This window comes from Grus americana, chromosome 6 (genome assembly GCF_028858705.1).
Source record: "Grus americana isolate bGruAme1 chromosome 6, bGruAme1.mat, whole genome shotgun sequence".
Taxonomy (NCBI): domain Eukaryota; kingdom Metazoa; phylum Chordata; class Aves; order Gruiformes; family Gruidae; genus Grus; species Grus americana.
Window position 1 is genome coordinate 3,343,032 of NC_072857.1, and position 22,712 is coordinate 3,365,743.

General features: G+C 40.0%; 1 long non-coding RNA gene across 1 annotated transcript in view; it reads left to right on the plus strand.

The window, feature by feature from the left end:
* Positions 1-15,306, plus strand: part of LOC129207964 (uncharacterized) — a 90,345-nt gene extending 75,039 nt beyond the window's left edge. The window contains exon 3 of the long non-coding RNA XR_008577634.1: positions 15,205-15,306. This is a non-coding gene — a long non-coding RNA (uncharacterized LOC129207964). The remainder of the gene's footprint in view (positions 1-15,204) is intronic.
* The last annotated feature ends 7,406 nt before the right edge of the window (positions 15,307-22,712 follow it).

Below are 22,712 nucleotides of genomic sequence, written 5' to 3' on the forward strand. Positions count from 1 at the left end.
GTCAACCTTAATTGTAGGCAGTGCTGTCAGTTCTTCATACGATTAAAACGACCTTTTAATAACTTTTCCATAGATTAACAAATACTGGTGTAAAGGAAGCGAAGCAGTAAGAATTCCTTAAGCCTTGGGGGAGATTCTAACCAGGGAATATTTCTAAATTTACCACATTGTGCTCGTTTGGTATTTCAGCTAGTAATAAATAAGAGCGTAAAAGCTGTTTCGCAGTGTCTTTTTGCCACAGCTAAGGTTTGCCTGGTCTAGCCAGAGCTAGCAAGTTAAAATACAACAAAAAGTAGGTTTGACCTGAAGTCTGGTTTCTTTTTCTGCAAAGCTAATTGTGAATTTTTGTTGTTGAACCTCTTGCACTCCCTTCTTTTGCTTTAAAATCCTGTATAGTATTTAAGCTTCCTAAGCACCCCTTGGGGATATAATCAAAGAGAAAAGAAGCTTGGGAAAGAGCCAAGAGTGTTTCCCTTGCTGCTGTGTCACAGCCCCAGCGCTCCGTCAGCGGGGAATTCAGCTCGAGAGTGAAGTCCTTCATCCTCCTTTTACCTCTTAGAGGACTTCTATCAATAAAGATACATGAGAGAAGATTTGATATAGACAATCATTTGTGCTTTAAAACTATGCAAGTCAGGTAGAAAAAAAAAAAAAAAAGTGCCTTTCAGGCAAAGGGAATACTTTTAATGAGGTTTACCGATACAGAGTTTTATTCAAATGTGACCTTTGCAGAAATCAAAGTCTAGGGAAAAAAAAATCTTAAATGCCACTTTATTATAGTGACACCCTCTAGTGTCACTGTATTTTAGGGTCTGTCAGCATTTCCATTATAAAAAAGAATTTTTAATTTATCTCTGCTATAAAATCTGTTCTAAATTTGAAACATACCCTACATGTTCTGTGTTTAGGATCACGTTTTAGTTCAAAGAATGAATGTCTCTCTTTCTCTCTTCCTACCTCCCCTTAAACTGTATCTCTGCCAGATTAATAATTTCTCTGCTAGAAGTAATTACTGATTCTACTGCTGGACAAATATCTTTGGAAAGAGTTCTGTGGCTTGAAAAAATTCAAGGCTTATGGAGTCAGTTTGTAGTTACAGTTATGTTCTTTCTCTTGAGAAATAAAAATACCCTGATACTCCTTTCCAAAATCTTATTCTTTGTATCTCTTCTGTTTGTGGCACCACATAGAAGGAAGTGGAATTTTATAGAGCTTCATCATTATCATATAACCTTTGGGTGTGGGGTTCAAAACAGATGTGAAAATCTAGTTACTGCGCTTACAGTTCCACTACCTGGTAATCTTAGGAGGACGCATTTCACTTAGCACTTACATTTGCAGTCTTTTCAGATTACCTCTGTGAAGGATGAGCAAGTAATCGATAAAGAATCAGTATTTGCCAACTTTAGCTGTTTCCCTCAGGAATTACCCGTGAACAGGTTGTAGTTTGAACTGATTGTCCTAGGTTTTCTTTGTAGACTTTCTGTTCTTACTCTGTGGTTTGTGCAAAGTTTTTCTGTTCTCCGTCTTTACGTGTAGACGTGGTGCTTAGGGACATGGCACTGCTAGGTTAACGGTTGGACTCCATGATCTTAAAGCTCTTTTCCAACCTAAACGATTTGATGATTCTATGATTTTTGTTACTTTTTTTTATTCCGTGTTGTGCTAGCAACATTTAAAAGCAAAGTAGCCAATGTTATAGTAACTTGGTTGAACATTTACCTACCCTACTAATAGTTTTCTAATAAATATCAGCTTAAAAAAATAAAAAGTGAATGTTAGTTCATACCAAACACTCTGCCACAAAGCACAGTTGACTCTGATTTTCACCAAAGACTGCAATGCATCGTTCCTGAAAGACAGGGAGCCATTCCTGAGCCGCTGTTCTTTACATTCTCTTTACATTTCCTAAAATAAACCAAATTCATTTTCTTTCCCTTTCTGTTTTTCACGAATAAAGTTTCTGAATAAGTGATTTATTAGCAAACAGGATATGAAATATATGAAGAGATTCTTGTATGTTGCTGTATCATTTACTTTGAAATGTTAAGTATATCTATATATAGTGAGCAGGTGTATTTTAATGTGTGTGTGTATACACGTATTTTTCCCCAAATTAGTTTTCCAGCAGCATATGCTGATTAGAGAAAAGATAAGAAAATCTGATGATCACTGAAATAAGTTTTTCTATAAAGAGATCATTTCAAGGGCAAGAGCAACTTCTGATGGCTCTCGTCATGAGGCTCTGAGTGCACAGGGAGTTCGACAGTGGGTTTCCCTGAGTAATGATCCCAATGTGCAGCTGATTGACTTGTATTTATCACCATTCTTACATTCTGACAGTCGATATAGGTGAGTTACCCTACTAGGATAAGTCACTTTTAGCGTGTGTTTCTCTTTCAAAATGTGGATGTAGCTCCAATTAATTCTAATTGGATTTATGGAAGAAAATACCCTTTAGTGCTTTCCTGCGAGGTTGGTGTAATGATGCTAGAAGAGCTGCGTGTTGTGGAATATGATCACTACGTACAACATCATTGTCAATAACGGTCCCACTAAAAACTACCCATTTTTCTCCTTTTTCTCATTGTTTATTAAATACATATATGGCAAAAATAATGTTCTGTAAACCAGTCTTCTATTAAACAGAGTATGGGGCCTGGTCTATCTTAGCCTTATAACTGTGTGAGAAACGATATTAAAATATATTAAAAAAAAAAGAAATGATGTTTTAGTGAGTGTGCAGTGCCAGCAAGTGCAGGTACATAAAGAACATTAGCTGTCCTAAAGGGTGGTGTACAGAAAATTACATGGAAAGCTGAATCTTTGAGTAACTGCTTACGCGTGCACTTAGCTGTGAATAAGAGCTGATCGACGGCGGCGTGGAAAGCTGCCACCTGTTTTGGATAGGAGGTGAAGTCGTAAGAGAAAAATAAAAGCCTATGTGTTTATCTGGCTTAAAGTTCCTGGTAGCTTATTCACATCAGTAGTTTATTTTTTAAGTGTCGAATGCAGAAACTTGTATCTTTTGCTTTTCACAGAATACTGACTTTCTCGGTTGTTGTCTTTATAGAAGAGGTTAGTGTACGTATATGTGTGTGGACTTAACATCAATTAAAAGGTGTTTGTAACCAGCTGGGAAGCTGGATGTTCAGCAGAGTTAGTAGGAGAACGCTTTGCGCTTTGGCTTATATTGCTCAAATATATAGTTTCAATTCTGGGGTCATGGATGACAGTAGGTATATGCAAAAATCTGTGCAGACTTGTGAGCGTGGATGTATGTAAACATGTCTGCATAATGTTGTGGTAAAATTCAGTCATGCTACGTATGCATGGGCTTTCCAAGTTGTACCACACTTGTTTAGATTCTACCACCTTCTGAATTACAAAAAGCAAAAACCCAAATATGTCACAAAAATGTAAGTATTTATAGCTCTTATTTACTTTGTTATTGGGGAGGATGGTAATGCATCTTCTTTCTACAGCAAGTTACATATGCTGTGTGCATCCGTAGGTGGTGTTCTTCTACATTCAGGAATCTATTAACTAATCTAACATAAAATGATTTGGTTCTTCTGTTTATTTACAAAAGCCAAGCCAAACCTTAACTAATGGTGTAATGGATATTTTAAAAAATCCTTTTTCCTCTTTAGATGGTCAAGCTGGGGAATAGGTTGCCCAGAGACCTTGTGCAGTCCCCCGGAGGTTTTCAAGGCCTGACTACTTAAAGCCCTGAGTAAGTTGGTGTGAACTCTTAGGTGGCCCTGCCTGGAGAGGAAGGTCAGACTGGAGACCCTCCCAACTCGGTTTGTCTGATGATCCTCACATGGAGAGTGGATCCTCTGCAGAGAAGCCAAGAACTCCTGTGCAATTGTACTCTCCTGTATTTAACCCTGTGAATGGCGATACAACATCCCCGTGTATTCGTGTCCTGTCTGACGGCAGCTCTTCTCTCCTGGAGTTCTGCAGAAGCAGTGGGCTTGGGCTGGATCCCTCTGGAGCAGTTAGATGAGGAACTGCCCCCTTAAGGACTTCCTTCAGAGGAGGTGGTGGCAGCAGTGTTGTGCACCGGTTGGCGTTACACAGCATTGGTACGCTCAAGCGCACACTCTGGGAGCGATTCTTTCTCAGGGCATTTTCCTCGGAGTGATTTCTGTATCACTCACACAGAAACAGAGTGGCTCTAACTCTGACTCTGCCTTTGAACACAAGGTATTAGAAACGTTAGATAGTCTGTGAATTCCTTATTCTCCTACTCCTTTACTCCTTTCCTTCTTTCCCATCCCTATTTGCAGTAAAATTCACAGAGAGCATAGGACCTTACTGTACCCTCTGTCTCATCTCAGAATTCGTCTCCAATTAGAAAGCTTATTCTTCATTCAGTAGCTAACGAGAGTGGTCAGTGGAACCCACAGATTTCCTCAATGACGTGTAATAGAAATATGCGCCGTACATCCCATAGTCAGAGCCGCACCTAATGTCATGGCAAACTACTTAACGTGGAGGGTCTACATTTGTGGATTTGGAGACCCCGGCTGTCATACTGAAATCCTCACGCTCGTCACAGCGAAGCTGTTAATGTTCCAATTCCTGTTCTCTGTATCACTGTGTACTTTTGCTGAATGCTTACAGATTCTTAAAGATTTTTGTTCTAGAAATGCGTAACGCCAATTTTAAATGCTTCAGTCTTCTCTCAGGAACTTTCCCTCAACATCAAAATTTTGAGTTCGTAACTCTTCTGTTTGTACTTCTTTCCTAGGCCAAATGGAAGAAAGGCTGTTACAAATAATGCTGATGTGGGAGTTGGGTATTGTACTGTGTTTAAATTAAATTTCAACACTTTACTGGACATGTAGTAGCATGAGAAAAATACTTGAATGTCGAAATCAGATATGATCCTGGGAAAAAAGTTATTTCTGTCTATAAATGCATGGAGTGTAAGCAGCTGGGCTTAGATGCAGTGGGGCTTTCTCAGAGTAGCACCCAGAGCCAACGGTGGCAACTGCCAGTACTGGAGGATAAAGATCCATCTTTGGGATGCACTTCTCGAACAGCAGAAGTGTCATTGCATACTAGGAAGCACACCTTTTCACACATAAATTGTGCTAGTTTCTTCTTTTCCTCCAGAAAACTACTTTTTGAAGACAAAGGACAGGATCTAAATTGTTTATGAGCTCTTTGCTTTCTGGTTCAGTACTGATACTTACTACTTACTCACTTGTAGATGTGAAAAGCCTGCTCTTTTGGAAGCAGTCTTTCTTTTCTTTTAAGGATGGTGAGAAGTCTGAGGGTCAAAGCTTAACCAGTTGCATGCTGACGCAGCAGGAGGAAGCCTATAAGAGCATTAAGTCATAGAATCCTAGAATCCTAGAATGGTTTGGGTTGGAAGGGACCTTAAAGATCATCTAGTTCCAACCAAAAATACAAGATTTGGAAATATGTATGCTGAGAACACCACAAGTTTTACTTGCCCTAAAAGTTAGACAGAGGTTTTATCTTCTTTTATTCTGTGTATAGGTATGATTATTTGCAACAGCAGTTCACTGATCTATATGACTATCTAATTTTCTGGAGACATTCAAGAACTTTTGTAATGTGGTAGATGAATTAGATTTTTTTTCTAAACCTTATGGTGGGATTCCAGTTTAGAGTTACCTGCGCAGCCTTTCTTCAATTGATTAAAATAAATTGAAAATACATTGATACATAGATGCTTTAAGAGATGCTTACCTACATATTTTATTGCATATTTTATTAATGCAGAGGATTTTTATCTTTTTTTTTTAACTCTGGCTATAAATGGCCTTTTTTGAAATATAAGTAATGGCACAAATGAATAAAAGTATTAAATATTGTGGAATTTAACCTTAAAATCCAAACAATAAAATCCCCAGTAGGTCATTATAGAATGTAGGAAAAATAGGAAATCTGATATTTTGGACCAACCTTTTTTTAGGATGAGATTCTATCAAGGATAAATGAGATGAACACTGATAATGAACCTAGAGTCAGTAGAGTTATTTTGTCTTTACTCTGAATTAGATGCAACGTGTAGCTGCCCAACAGGGTAATGTTTCAATTAGAGTTTTGTCTTTGGGATTACTTTAATTTTTGCCTGCCAGAATGCAGAGGATGAGTAAACGTGCTTTAGTTATCAACTGGCCTAATCCCAGCAGTACCAGAGCAGAGCACGGGCTGAGAATGGGCAAAGGCTCCTGTCGGAGGGCTCAGGATTAGTATTTAACATGTTATTTTTCTTGTTGCTTGAAGAAACAAATGTTTCCCACTTAAGAAACTAGTTGCTGTTCATATTTCATATGAGAATCTACAGATTTTTTTTTTAACTCAAAATACTTTCCTGCATTAATTCCACACTGTAAAGAATGTATCCCAAGGCTTTAATGAAATTGCATTACAGACGTATCGTTTAAGAAAAAAGGTTTTTTAGCACATTTTAAAGAAAACATCACTTCAGTATCCCATGCATTTTTGATGTAGCATTAGTGGCTCCCATACTTTCTGCAATTTAATCCCATTTTACTTCATTTCCCACAATCGTTTGGTGTTGGAAAGGGTTAGTACATGGCGGGGACGACAATGCCCACCACCTCCCCTAAAGTGTTTCTTGTTTTTTGGGAGGTTCCCAGCTGATGTTAAACTGGAGATGTGGAGGCACACAAATGCAGCGAGAACTCGTCCACCCTGACCCCCTTTCCAGGAGAGACATCGCCACTGCCTGGGGACGGCTGCCGTCCGACGGTTGGACTGAAAACCAGGCTGTGCTTCAGTGCTCACCGCCGCTCGTCCTCGCTGCCTACGCAGCAACAGCTGTATCGACCTGCATGGAAATAGGTTTCTCGCTGAAGATCTTAAAATCAAAAGTCTGCTGCTGCTTGTAGAGATCTTTAAGCCTCTTGTGAAAGGGGTGCTAAATGTGCAAGTCCTTGCCTGGCAGCATTGGTCCCCAGGTATCCTTTCCAGTTCACTGAGATTCTTTTCCTTTCTTCATCTCATTTGTTCTAATATACATATCCTAAATGTATAGGGGAGCTGTAAAGGTATATTGTTTACCTTGTCACACCTTTGGTATTTGGTGTCTCTTACTTCCTCCAGCATTTTCACAAAGGGCTGCCTCCTTCATAGCTCCAGACGTAATTCATGCCGAGGGAACGCAGCCGGTCGCTGGGCTTTGTCCTTGGGTTTGCTCTGCTCTGGCGGTGGAGGAGAAAACCCAGTTTCCGCTACTGGAGTGTTGAATGTTGTTACTGTTTTAAAGAAAAACTGTTGCTGAAAAGCCAGTCTTTCGAGTTGACGGTCACCTGTAGCACTTCTCTGTCCTGAGATCTGAAGGGTTCTTCTCTGGAGCTCTCTCTTCCTGCTAGTATGAACTTTGTCTGTATTGAGAAGTCTTCTGCAAATAAATATAGTGTGCTCTGCTTAGCAACGCTGCAAATAGAAGTATGGTGTCAGGACCAGTAACGTTTGGTTCTTTGCTTTATGCCTAATTACGTTATGCTCCTTTAAGATAAGTGGGTAAGGTAGCAATCCCTGGAAGGAAAAGGGGAGATTTATTTTGCACGGGGAGCAATTAAGCATGCTTAGACAGGGCAGCTTCCAGAGATGGAAATATTGGCCGTTAAAAAAAAGTTACATTAGGAAAAACTGAATTATTCTGCAAAATAAATCTTTAAAACTCAGCTATTTTGCTTTTGATACAAAATTGTGCAAAATAGCCTTAAACGATAAAGGCAAAATGTTATTGTAGCTGCTCTGATGATGTGATTTAATGAGTTCAGTCGCTACGAGGAGGAAATATGTTGCCATGATTAGTTGAGCAATGGCCTGATGCAATTTGCAGTGGTGGGATCTTTGTTTTTGGCTCTCCAATTTCATCATAAAATCTTAACCGCCAACAGTCACGGGCCTGATGCCATGTGGAACGCGCCGGAGTCAGTGGGAGTTCAGAGCACGCGTTTGATAAACAGTTGGGTCTAGTGCACCGATACCTGCACAAACTGCTTCTTACTAACTTGTAGTTTAAAGATACCAAACTTTTCAATAAAACAAAACTTACTACTAAGTGCACTCCATACATTAGCCTTTACGAACACTCATTTTGAATAATTTTGCAGTCCCTTTGGTGCCAACATCTTTGTTTAACTAACACTCTATATTATTGCTTTCAAAAATGTACTTGTGAAAGTGTCTTGTGTTGCTGTTGTAGCTTAAAAGTGCCATTATTTAACACTTTTCCGTGGCTGGTTTTTCTCTTTATAATTTGTGGAGATTTGCCTTCTAGTTGCAAATATTTCAAGCCTGCAAAGAGCAGCGAGGACCGTAGCTAGCAGTAATGGCGTGGAGCTGCACAGAGAGCACGGGTAAAACCACTGGGAGGGACGGCAGCGGTCGAGAACTGGTGGCAGTTCTTTTTTTTTTTTTTTTTTTTTTTAAACTTCAATTCATAATAAAACCATACCAAAAACTATACTGTAGAAAAGAGCCGGTATGGAACTGGCTAGAATAATGTCATAGTGGATGTCTCCCTTTCTTTCTTGTGATCTAGTGAAAATACTCCAAGGGGAAGTTTCCAGCAGGGATAGAGAGATGTGCTAAGCCTCACCGCCCGCTCCCCTCTGAGTACTTACCAGCAAAGAGCAATTTGGGGTATGAATATATGAGGGCAGCACTTTGTAAGTCTTGTGACTTTTAATTTATGGTATAAACACGCCAGAATAAAAATCTACAGATTCATGCCTTCATGTTTTGAAAAATCCGGATGAAATATCAACAAGAAATAGGATGGGTTTTTAAAACTGTACTGCTTGTTATGAAATATGTTACTATTTTTTGGTGGTTATTTTCCTCACAATTATAGTGGAAGCAAAAATAGATACGTACTTCAATAATTTGGAATCCATAGATGCTTTTGGTTCTAGCATCGTGAATACAATATAAATGGAACTCGTTTTCTTTTTTTAGGTAGATACAGCTGCAGTTGCTTTTAGATATTCAAAGGCACTAACCTCTGTAAATGACATTTAAGGAATATATCTAAAAATGCAAACTGGAGTCTTGTAAACCAGTAACGAATTTCAGATGTCATCTAACAGATGAAAATGCTGTATATGAAGCAACTGTAAAGCTTGCAATAAGAAACTGTTTTTTAAAGCTAAACAGCTGAGGGCAGCTGCTCTGATATTATACTGGATATAAATATTTAACTACTACTGCTATTAAAAATCTTGTATTAATTGTAGCAGACTGGAAGATTTTTTAAAAAAAAAATAATAGTTCCTTTGAGGAACAAGAATCCAAACTTTGAAACGTATATAGTTGATGTGAGGATTTTGGTGGTACCAGACGAACTGAAGCTGGATTTCTTCTGCTTGCTGCAGCCTATTCAGGGAGGCTGAAGAGGCGAACGAGCTTTTGGATCTTGTGCGGGGAGGTTGACGCTGAGGTGTGAAGGCCAGGGGGGTTTATTCCCGCTGAACAATTCCAGCAGAAGTATCTCTGAGCACTTTTTGCCCTGGTTACAAGGGCTCAGGGAGAAACTTCGCAGAGTTACTCCATTGGCTCGATGACAGCTGGGAAACTCCCTCGTCCTGAGGTTATTCTTCGTGAATCTTGTTCTGCTAGCTTCAGTGCCTCTTTATGTGGCTGTGACAGTACGAAGCGCCTAGATTGGAGAACTGGATTCACAATTTCCATGTCTTTGTTCTGCAAAATATGTGCCTAAGAATAGATAATGGATAAGATATGGAGACCTACATGCTTGAGTCCTGGTATAAAAAGGAGCAAATTAATGGAAAAAAAGAATTAAGCATATTTTTATTTGCATAATTTCCATTAATAAAATATTCTTTTATCCCAAGAAAATGGAGCATTAGCTACATTTTGAAGTGGGGATATTAAAAGAAGCCTGGTTTGTTTTTTTTTTTTTCCCTGCAGTCTGACAGGAAGCGGCAAGTGATTGCAGAGCAGAAATCTGTGCTACAACAAACACATTCCAGCCATTCCTTCACCCACCATTCTCCTGCCCGGAGTTAAGGGGAGGCACCGGAAGGGAAAGTGCCAGGGAAGCTTACATCATGGCAGCTTTTGCAGCGAAAAGTAAACAAATGCACACAGCGCGTTGTCAAATGTGCACTTTGTGTCGTTCTGTAAAGCTCGGGATGTTTATCCTCGTTTTGTGAATTAGCCTCTGGAGCAGCCTTCAGGCCTCGAAAGGCTGCAAACGCTGGCTCCGTACCCGGCTGAGAAAATTAATTCCTTGCTTCATATGCAAACATCTTTCTACTCTTGGCTAAGGCAATATAGGCAGAGGGGGCGAAAATGCAGTCCGGGATAAGGCAGCATCGTTTGTCCCTGGGCTGCTTTTCCCGGCAGAGAAGGGGACCCTGCCGACGTCTTTCGGCTGGCTGTGTCACAGAGCCGGGGAAGGCGCTCCCCGAGTCATGTCATTTAACCTGACTGCTGCCTATGTGACCGTTGGACTCGATGGCTACAGAAAGGGCTACTGAAAGCCATCGCAGTGATTCATGCTACAGCCGCAGAGAACTGCTGTTCTCATGGACGGCGCTTTGGCTTTTCATGCTCTTTTTGGCGATTCTGCAAAGACTCGGGTTATGAGAAAGAACTTTCTCCTACAGCGGGCCACAGCTTTGACGTGCGTTCTAGGCGTGGTTTCTGATTTTGTGCCTGGTTGAGGCTCCTAATGCTTAGGTACAAGTAGCGATGTGCAAATTAGGAGTTCCAAAATATGGCTTCTTCCTTTCGTCTGTCTCTAATCTTATTAAAAACCTGCAATTGCCAGATGTGATGGTGAGAAGGAATCCCAGGGGCTGTCACAATGCAGTATCTTTCACATGATTTTAAGTGAATTAATGAAAAGATTGTTACGTATGCTATATGCTAACTTTTATTTTAATGCAACTGGACATGGCTCAGTGTAGATGTTTGCCTTGCATCGATGATGGGAGCAAGAGATGCCTAACATACACTTATTTACCTACTCTTGCATTTTTTCATAATTTCTTGAGATCAGTTTGGAGCTTTCCATTTTTTCCAGCAAGCTATATGTCTGCTTATGGACTAAATGAATTAGCTTGATGCAGAATGTAATAATTCCTTAGTTTTAATCTATGTTTTTAAGCATTCGTCCTTAGGTTTATCTTCAAAAACTTATTTTGGCTTTATTTTTCTTTTCAAGTTATAGCCTTCTCCAAAGTGTTGCTCCTTATCTCAGCTGACCTGTACCTGAGCAGAATGATGCTCTGTTGGGTGACTACTCCTGTTGTCATCTGTGAGGAAAGTTTAAACATTTTAATATGTGGCATCATTCCCACAGCTGTCATTGCTGTCTGCAAGTTTATTCTCAGCACAGTGTGAAGCTTTCAGCCATGCAGAAGGGCAACACTTTCACTGAAATTGCTAAGACATGAGTTTTATATTCAGTTTTCTTTTGAGCATAATAGAACTTGTTACCAGGTCCTCTTATCTCCTCAAATTTAAGATTGGTGTTCACTGTTGAGTGAATTCTGGGCCAGAATTCTTCTTACAGTCCTGCATGAATATGCTTTTTTATAGCTCTGAAAAGATTTTCTGGTTAGAAAATTGTTGCATGTAGATAATGAACTATTGAAGGCCAGTCATCTAAAAATATAAATGTTTTTTCTTAACACAGAAAGCTTGTTATCACATAGAGTAATCTAATTCTGAGGGACAAAGAAGAATGCTTCTTTGTCACTCTAAAACAGAGTATTTCCTTATGTATCCTTATGTACTAATCGCAATCTGGTTGCACTTACCGTCTGTAAACAAGGACATGGCTCCAGTTCCTTATCTATGGTTTATGCACACAAACGTATGCGCACATGCACTCATGTGCTTGCATATACATACATACACCACAGCAATAAGAATAGTTTTCCAAAGTTATACTGATGCATACAGTTACAGAATGCATTTGGGAACGTAGCTTGGTGTGGGGAATACTATTGGAAACTGGGAATTATCTGAAAGTATCATCTGGGATATCAAAAACTTGTGGCTCCACAGACATAAAAAAAAATTGGTCAAGAAGTAAACCACTTAAGAAAAATAGGAAAATAATTGGCAGTAGAACAAACAACAGTGCACTGAATAAAGAATAGGAAAGAGGAAGTAAATGGCAGCGAATATCAGATGAGAACATTTGTAGGGAAAGTCAGAGGGATCGGTGGCGTATTGTGAGTTCCCAGGTTTTATGGCTGTGGCGGCAGCAGCAGCAGGTCTGGACTTCCCAGACCGTGCGCTGCAGCTTCCCACACCAGCGTGGTTCCTTCCTGTTCTGTTTTTCAGCTCTTTAAAGCAGGGCTCAAATCTCTGTCTCCATCCTTTGAATTATACTGCCTTTTCTTAAGCTCATTCTCTGCAAACCACCTGTGATGGTTCCTGCTCGGCCTCTCGGGCCAGGCACGTACACGTGCTGACTGGCTTCAAAATGCCAAAGCCTGCAGGTGGGCAGAGCCTAGAACTGCTCTTGCTGCTGCTAGGGGGATATTTCACTTCGACTTGCAGAGAAGACAAAAACATTTAATAAATACCTAGGTATTTGGAGCAAGGTATAGTTAGTGATGCAGAAATTCCAGAAAAAAATTAAGACAGGCATGAAAATATTGCATGAGAGAGAAATGAGGCGTAGGTAGCTAAAGAAGTTTTCATTGTCTGAGAGAAGCTGGAGTTGTGGTTTCGTGAACTTGTGTATCAGGCGTTATCTGCTCACAGGAGGGCTTGTCAGCCTTGCTTGTATGGGCAGAAAAAGGTGGAAATTAGTGGACTTATAAAACCGGTTCTTCCAGCCTTGGACTGATGTGAGAAGAGTATCAGACCATGGCAGGTTCGAAAAAAGTGACTTTTTTATTCCCAGACACAGTAATTTCATTGAAGTTATTTTTTTCCCCACCAGGCAGGAGTTCTCCATTTTCAAGGCATCCCAGCCACCACGTAAGGTAGCGTGGATGCTTCCAGCCTCGGTAAAGTTGATGCAAAATACAGATGCCTGACTGATGCAAATGCTTCGGTCTGGGTGGAACAGCTGGAGGAACGAGCAGAACAGGACCTGCTCCTTGCAGACTCTGACCTGCATTTCTTATATAATTCCTGCTTTGCTTCTTTACTGAGAACCCTTGCCAGTTCCAAGTTGGTCTCCTTGCTAATTCCCAAGTAAAATATTTGTTCCTGAATGGCTGCAGAACTAACAAGTTTCCTGGATCCTTTCCATCTCATGTTTGGAGCTGACATCACCATCTTCTTCAGCGCATTACTCCTCCTCAAAGGCTGACCTCCGACACCAGAATGAGTGCTGTCTTCTAGCGTTTAAGAGCACAGTCTTGTGTTTCTGGAAGGATTCACACAGGCAGAAGACTTCTTTGATTTCAGAGATTCCTCAGTCATTTGCCATTTGTTTTCCTTTAGAATTTTAAGAAAAACATTTTGCGTGTGCTGGACACACGTTATTTGTATATTGATTCTCACTTGCAGATTCTGCTGTATCTGGAATCTCTATTTCTGTCCCAGAGATTTGTGAGCTGTTTGGCTGCATATTTTTTCTCTAGGGTTTTTTTTTCCCCTTTTTAGTCTTCAAACGAATCTGGTGAAGGATGCATCCCTTTTATTCCGTATTTGTGGAATAAGGAACTGATCTTAGTGATTTGCTTTTATGGTAACTCCTATGTCCTACTAAAACCACAATAACATTTTCTTTCCATTGCTTAGAATTGCACAATTTATATTTATTGCTCAGTTGCTCAGGAAAAATAAATAACCAGTTCCTAAAAGGGCAGAAAGGATTAATGCTTTTGCTAGAATATCTTTAAAGCTTTTTTTTTTCTTTTTTTTTTTTTTTTGATTGCTAAATCCCAGTGTCATTCTAGTTCAGGGACAATAAGGTCAGAGAGGAGAAATATCTTCCATTGAGAAGTTTGCCAAGTGTTTATTATAGCACTTGTGATTTCTTCTTTGTTCACCATTGGCATTTATGTAGGACAGACATGTAGAAATTCATAACAGTCAATAATAGTGAGAGAATCTTCCTAGAGAAGCTATTGGAGGGCAGGCTACTCTGGTGGTCGGTGTCTGGGCTGGGAATCTAATTTGCTGAATTTTTCTGGGCAAGCTATTCAACTTTTCAGTGACTCAGCTTCCCTATTTTGAACTGGAGTTAAGAGTAAGGCATTAAAACTAGATGTTATTAATGTGAAATCAAATTACATTGTTGAAGGTATAAAAAAAAATTACTCATATCCTGCTTTAACTATAGTTATTTTCTCACTTCGAATAACTTCTCAGTCCATAAGAATGTAATTGACTTAAATGAAATCGTGGAAGGACTAAGATGGTAGTGCTTCGAGAAAATAAGGATGACAGAATACGCTGATCGAAGGCAAACAATGAAACCAGTCAATTCAGGATGCTCTCAGAAGCACAAAATCATCAGCGATCACGTTTTTGCATCACGGGCAGCTATAGATCTGACAAACTGCCCGTTCAAACTGCCTAGGGGTTTCTGTTGCATCGCCAGGAGAGGGAAGGCAATTCGAGGTTTTCGTGTAACATTTATGAGTTTCACGTGTAGAGGCATCTGTTAGAGTTGAAAGGTCATTAATTCATTTTAAACGGAAGAAACTTTTTGCTCGTGGCTAAATAAATAAATACTGTCTGAATCACTGGAGCCGTGTGAATAGAAGCATCTTGGCATACGAGGATTACTTAGGTTTGTAACTGGTAGAATGGTGTTCAAAATACCCATTCCTTGTCGTAACTCCAGTAACTCCTATTTTGCAGTAAGTGCTAGGAATTTGACTAAAGGCTAAAGAACAAATTCCTAGCACTTACTGTAAAGTAAGATTTAGAAGTACGTAGCTAGACAGTAAACAAGGTTATCACACTGCTGAAAAGTCATTGTTTTGCTGAGTGTGTTTTAGGGTCTGAAGGAGGATATGCGGAAGTCCGCATACTGAAGGATACTTGGTAGTTTGGATTACATCGGCAACTGGTAGTGAAACACCTAGTTTTGAGTTCCACAGTTGGTTTTGGGGGTCATCCTGATGCAATAATCAAGTGCCCAGGGTTATAGGAACTTAACAGTTATTTACAGTGATTTAATACAACACATACTCTACGTGTAACCAGTAAAACCTTCCAAATGCTTTCTGTTAACAGGTCAGTGGTGAAGAGATCTGACCAGGAAAGGAATCCTGCCCACCAGACAAACACTTGACAGCATTTGTGGGGAAATAATCTGCCCTGTTTGGAGACTGGAGGAAAAATCCTTTCTGTACGGCTGGTGAGTTTTTGTTTTTACAGTCAAAACAGATGTATTGACTAGGGAAGCCATCGGTAATGGTTTTCTTTAACCCATGCTTGAGTCATTAGCTGTTAGATTCTGTTGTTAACAATAAACCGTTTGCTATTTTAAAATGCTGATTGCAGGCCAGCTTTCCAAGGAAAAAGTTATGTATCGTTAAAGCTTTGCTTAAGTGAAAGCTCACCTAAAACAATAATAAAAAAATCAAAACAAAACCTTCTACTTTGTGGCCATTAAAACTTGAAGAAAATTTAGAAAGAGCATGTGTACACTTCTTTACAGTTCTAAGCGAGCCCTACAAATTTGTGCCAGTTAAATGTACAGAGAATGTAGGTCTTTGTGGCTGTTAGGTGCATTCGTTCTTCTTGAAGCACTGGCTGTAAATCCAATTTTATAGATTAAAGACTTTGAGCATAACGTAGGCACCTGTCGGTTTATGGAAGCCTAAAAATATCTCCCTGGATATAACATGTTTTTCAGCAACTTGGAGCATATGTACGTTTTTTGATACCTTTTAGCTTTTTTTTTTCAGTACTTGTCTGTCACCTCAGCTTGTTGTGCTAGCTGTAATACGAATAATAAAGTACATGCTGTTCATTGGCTGGCTTATTAATATGCAGCGAGGGCTTGCCATTAGCAGTTAATAATATAATATCTTTCCACTCCGCAGAAAGAAGTCAAAAGGCAGCACTATTGCCACACTGAGCAGCTGACGAGATGGGCTCTTTTACTGTTAGCGAGCTGGGTGTGATTACAGGGGAGGGAGAGAGATCATATTGACTGTAAAAGCTTCAAAAAGGGAACCCTGTTTTGTCAAGAACTAAATGAGAAGTAGTCTTTGTGGTGTCAGGGGAAAACTAGCCCTCCTGAGCTGCGACTGCCTCGGGATTTGCTTGTACCAGTGCCTGTCTTGATGTTGTCCGGGAACTCAGACTTGATCAAGAACCCTAATGTGGACTCCCAGACGCAGTCCTTTGCTCAGGACACATCTGTGTGAACGCATCCGTGTGCCGCTGACTCTTTGCTTGAGGATTAGTGTCTTAGGAATTGCAAATGCTCTGGTGCAAGATACCGTGGAGCTTGAGGTGAATGAAGTACATCACTAGATAAAATCCACCAGAGCTGAAGACTTGCATGTGGATCTCCTGTTCTTGCTTTGTGACAGCAAAGGAAATAAGCACAGGTTTTAGTCCTGAGACTAGAGCAGAAGTTGTTCCTTGTGGCCTCTCACCTCTTTGTCGTGGCTCCATCATGAAACCGCACAAGTCCCTGAGTGCTTTTGGTCCGTTTCAGGATAAGATCGAACTTGTGACTTTCTCTGAAACAGAGTAAGAACCGATTGCAGATGAGATTTAGGAATCTCAGCACCCCCCACTTGAGTCTGATGCCCACAGCAGGAGCACTGTTTCGGGTATCTCTGGTTTCCCTTCCAACCCCCCTTCACGGCACTGAGATTTCCCTCCTTTCATTAAATACAGTTGCAACTGGCCGATGGTTCAAAAATTATTGGCGGGGTGGAAGAACAGGGCCATAGGCAGACTGGTAACTAATGGATTTACATAAGCCGTGTTTTCTTAGGAAACCATGCTAAAAAGCCATCACTATGTTGATATAACCTTTGGTGGTGTTTGGATGGGGTTAGCTCATACTTTAAGTGTTTAACTTTGTTGAAGAGAACTATAGCAGGGTTTACAGATAACAAAAAGTTATTAGTTTGAAACTTGGAGATGGGAGGGAAGAAACAGGAAGGAAATCTGAGCTCTTGTAGGTCAATCTTTTGGTTACATTGGCATTAAATCAAGAACAGGAGGAGAAAAATTGTGCAACAAGAATCTGAGTCTTTTTTTACTGGCTTGCCACTTTCTATTTATGGGAACCCAGAATGACCTGGCTTCCTGGACTGAAAACAGTAGTAACATATCCTTAATGATAGTCTCTTACTTTTTAAGCCAGTCGCTGCTACATATCTATGACATTTTTTAACAGATGCCATAGCCCACACTGCAACCTGAAAGGTGGTGGGACCTGGGACTGCATCCCATGACACATGAAAAACCAGGTGATGTTAATAAAATCAGCGCTGATGTTAGGGCTGCCTCTTCCACCCCCAGGAAATCAACATTCCACGCTTCTCGCGTACTCCCTTTCCCCCTTGAGAAGAGCCTTATATAAATGTTGTTGCTCATTCTTCTTTTCCCAACAATGCCTTCAGGAAGAATAAGGCAGTAACGGCCAGCACGAGAGAGATTAAGCAGAGACATCAGCAGTCCAACTGTTACAGTTTTTCTCCTTTGCTTGGCTCTTGTGCTAAATTTACTCTGTCCCCCAGACAGCTCAGAATCTATTTTTTTTTTCTGTTCTGTTTTTATGCAGGCTGTACTGTGGCTGCTTCTTACCTATGCCTAGCTTGTATTGCTACAGGAGCAACATTATGAGATGAGTATCTATACTTCACGCCCATGAAAACTGGTAGAAGGGTCCCCACTGATTTCAGTAGAACCTCATCAGGCAAAGAATTACTATGAATTGCTAAGTAACTGTATCATTTGGAAGAACAGAAATTTGAGGATGTGTTAGCAAAGCACAGGCTTCCTAGCCGGTGGAATACAGTGATCTATTGCTGAAATACGACGTTTGAGGGACAAAAAGATTAATCTCACCTAATACAGATGTGCAACAGACTACAGGGCCACTGACTGCGTTTCATGTGAAAACATACAAAACTTTTCATACATGCTATTGCTAAATGCAGTTTTTAAAAAAGAAGTGAGGATGTGCATGCAAGAGGAGACGTTCTTTTGTCATTTAACCTCTTACCCAAACAAGGGAGTTGTCAGAGAGGCTCCAGAGACCCTGAAGCGCTGCTGAGCAAGAACCTGAGCAGAAAAAGGAGATGAGGGAAGACAATCGCGGGAGAACTTGCATTCACACACCTTTTTGGCAAAGTTGAAAGAACATAAAGCTCTTGCTTCTCCTTTATTTAGGAGAAACGGCACTTGTAAATTTATTTTAATAAGGAAGTCTGCATCCGATCTACCAATTTTTTCCTCAGTCTTTTATCTTGCAGGGCCTTGAAAACTGGACTTCTAATTTTCAAAGTTTGATTTTGGTCAAAAGTGGCACCATTATATACAGTACCTAATGGTTTCTTAAATAGCTCAACACTTCTTGTCTTTTTTTGATCATTATGAACAGTGTGAGAAGCTTTCCCTGCGCCTTTTGCTCATTTTTATATAGTATTGAGACCCCGTGGCTCCTATTTTTTCTTGCACTGCCCAAGTAGTAACTTTTACCGTGGTTCACATTGACTGCTTGCTCTAAGAAGCTTCTCTTGTTCTGAGTCTCTCTGAAGTGAAAATTTAAGAAACTTTCTTACAAGTCTAATTAACCCCTCCCAGGAGAGTAAATTTATTTCCCTTAGTAGCAGCCTCTAAAACTCCGTGTGGTGGCATCAACTATCTATCACCTGGACTTTTCAAAACGTTGTCGTTTCTCACAAGTAAGATCTATTCCATTTCACATCCTTTTTCTCCTGTGTACTGGGTGGCTGTAGCCTGCTGGATGATGCAGAAAAGAATTCAGATTCATTGCTGTATTTTTTCCTGTGCATACAACTAATATACACACAGGCATGGGATTATTTATTCATAGGTGTGAGGAAATCATCTAAATATTTCAAACAAAATTAACATTTAAAAATGCATGAAAAGTGATTACAATATTTAGTCCTACCTTAGGCATGTACCTCTAGTTTTTCTTTCTCTGAACTTTTGGAAAGAATTCTGTTTCTAAAATGAAGCACCTATATATGTGAATGATAATTGGATATTAAATTGAAATAATTAAATTATATCGATTTCTGAGGAACCCCTGCCAGTGGCTGAATATTTGGTACTTTTGTGACCATTGAAAAATCTGGAATAACTGAGGAAGTTTATAAATTCTTTGTGGTTTTCCTGGTTATCCAAGAGGACTTTAAAGACTCTGCAGCAATGAATTTACTTGAATCTGGATCTCTCTAGTGCCGTATCACAACTCTTGAGTCATGTTTGCAGCAGTCAGGGTAAAACAGAACTTAATGCGTACAAGATTTTTTAATCTTTTGCCTTTTACCAATCATAATTTGCTGCCCAACTTTCTGTACGCATCAACAGAAGAAATAAATTTTAAGAAGGAATTTGAGTAAAGCTCAGACTGAGTTCTGAGATTGGTTCTGTTCAGTACTCTATTGTTAGTGATACGTAAGAGCACTTTATTGCTTCTTTGTATTTTGCAGTTCAGAAGTAAAGCCATTTGAAGGAAAAATGGCTCAAATAGTCTACCAGATACTGTTATTCACATCAGTTAGGCACAGCTGGGAGGCTCTGCTCAGAAAGTATAACACCGACTCAAATACCTATTACAGTTTGAAGTCTGTCTGGGTCAAAGAAGGAAGAGCTTTCCTTCTGCTTGCCTATGCATAGCCAGCTGAAAATAGTATATTGCAGTATTTTCATTACTTTAAGTAGCAGGGATGGGCTCGTTTCTTTTAACTGAGAGTTATATGGATGCATGTGATGAAGGTTACAGATTTTTTTAGAACAGGAGACTCTTGAGATCTCCAGAGAAAAGTGTTGGTGCTTCAAACTCTTGTCTTGCAGAAAACAAAGGCCTGAGAAGAGGTACCAGAGGTTTTTGAGGGTGATTTATGTGATAGAGAATGTCTTTATACCAGGGATTCTGCAGAGACGATAGCAAATGGGAACAACAGAAGCAAATGAAATCAGAATAAGGATTTAAAAGAAAAAGAGGTCAGACGGCTCTTACATTTGACCTTGTCTGAGTATTTATTCTTTCTGAGTTCTTATCTTCTGTGTGCATGTGTGAGCGTAGTAAAGGGGAAATGCAGGCAGAAGGCTGCCTACTTTTCCTTCTGGCTAGAGGCAAGTTTGGCCACAGAATAGAGAATGGGAAGTAGGTTGGTAACTGCTGATTGCAGCACTAACAGGAGAGTTCTTCTGTTGGCTGGGGGCAGGAAGTTCCTCAGCCCACGACTGCTGGATGACAGCAAAGCTCCTTTGTTTCCAGCTGAGGAATTCGCTGGTTGTACCACAGGCAGAATTTCTCAGATAAAATTTGCAGTTTCTGTGGGCGGAGAAGAATGTTTCAAAGGGCTAAACTGAGCCTTCTTCTGGCTTGTGACTCTGAACGGAAGGAGGGTACTTCAGGCTACTACTTGTATAATGGTCTCACTATGTCTCTTGGCTTGTAAGGACCAGCCATCATGGAGCTAGTTGGGACTCCTTTCCAGATTTTCTTGAGATCATATTCATTTAAGGTCTCTGGTGTTTAACGATCTCACATTTTTTACGTGATAGATCATATTTACTAATTGTTAGATTGTTGGTTTTGTCTAAGCAACCTTAATGTTCTTCATAGTTCCTTGATTTTATTCTGCCTTTGAAGTCGAATCAATGCTAACGCTGTTGAATTAACGACATCCTCCAAAGTATAGGAAAAGACTTTGAGCCCATTCTGATACTGTCCATGTTATAGTGGAGAGGTCTCCGTTGTGCTTTTGTGATCGCTAGAGTGGCTGACACAATGTCTTCTGGTGGTGCTGTGCCTTGCGGCATAATCCAGCTAAAACTGACACTTGCCAGTAGTGTCAGTTTTATGAAGGAATTAGAGCACTGTTTAGTTATGTCAGCTGGAGATGACGATAGCTGTCCATTCTTTGAAAGCCATGTTTTGAAAGCTCAAGGTCTCCTAGACCTTGAGCTGTTGGCTGTAAACTCCTACAGAAGCATCCAAAAGCCTGCTTTCCCCATCTGCTTTTGCAAAGGTAAATGTGACAATTCACTCTGGGGACAGACCTGACTTCCTTCATTAGCTTTAGATTAGGCTGATGCTACTCATTTTTCTTGGAGCTACACGTAGGAGCTGCATAGAATACACAGTTAGTTCAGCTAGCACAGCCAGGTGATTAAAGATATCTTCTTGTGGTGAGCACACTGCACCTGTGGCCTACAGGTTGTTCTACTTGTTGGCTTGTAGTATGATGCAAGTTTTCATTTGTTTGTGTTAAATCCCAAGTGATTCAGGGCTGGGTTCCTGAATGCTTGCTTCCTTCTTGTTTTGTTTTGGTTTGTTTTCTTTTGGTTTTGTTTATTTTATGCTACCACAGGAATGGTCAATAGAAGCCTTGAACTGAAGCCAATATGACTGGTAGGAGCCAGTCTGGAATTACTTCCTGCTGCTGTGTGCCAGAATCATGGATTCCTGACATTCCTGCCACCTGAAAAGTTTCAGTGGGCACTTCTGGAAGGAATTGGTTCAGGGTTGATTAATTGTAGTTAATTACATTGTGGTGATCTAGTATGCCTGCCATTCCCAATCGAATCCTGTGACTTTGAGAAGGCTGATGGTACCAAATGGCTTGCGTACCTTGGGACTCTCAGTGTTGCTAAAACCTTCTTGAGGAAGTAACCCTTCTTGACTGACTTTAGGAGGACCTTCCTCAAAATACCCACCCCGCTGACTTAATCCACAATGCAAAATTTTACGTTTTATATGCCTTTTAATTAAATTTAATCATTGCATGCTATAGAAAAGTACTAATTATTTAAAAAAAAAAAAGAAGTTGGTAACAAGGCAGTCATTTTTTTAAATCAGATTCTGTTTGAGTCCCCTCAAATAATGGGGTAATGCCACGTGTCATTAGAGAAGCCATGAGTAGAGTGCTTCTTTCATCAGTGCTCTATTGCTAGGCATGAAATGCTCCGTTTAGGATTATAAGAGCCAAATGTAAATGTGCTTAATGAGACGCAAGGGGACTGGTCTGTGGCTGGGGAGAAATGGCTTTTAGCAGCAGATGCAGACAAAAGTATTGCATTTCAGTCTACAAAAAGTCAAAGACAAAAAGAAAAAGAGACTTTAGTCCCAAATGGAGGAAGGAGGTGTCAGAATTTAGAAGGCTAAACATCTGTAGCCTGTTTATGTATTTTAATCCATTGTTAGAGGACTGGAAATTAAATAAAAAAACCAAGAGCATGTTAAATCCTTTTAGAAAAAGATCTGCAGTTGACCAAGACAGGCCACAAAAAGAAATGCAAAATTTGTCAGTAGTTTTAGATTTTTATGGAATCTATCTAAAATACATTGAAAGATTCTTCTGAGTGGGTGTTGTAGGAAAACACTCACGATCACAGAATGAAAATAAAATCATTCAGAAATCTCACGGTATCAGAAATCTGGTGAGTGTCTGAAACCTGCTGTTCCAAAGCCCATAACTTCCACCTGAGAATATTCCTACTGTCGACAATTGTTTCAAGTACTGATCTGGCTAGTTAGGTAAGCATTTTTTCTCAAATTGTTGAAAAGT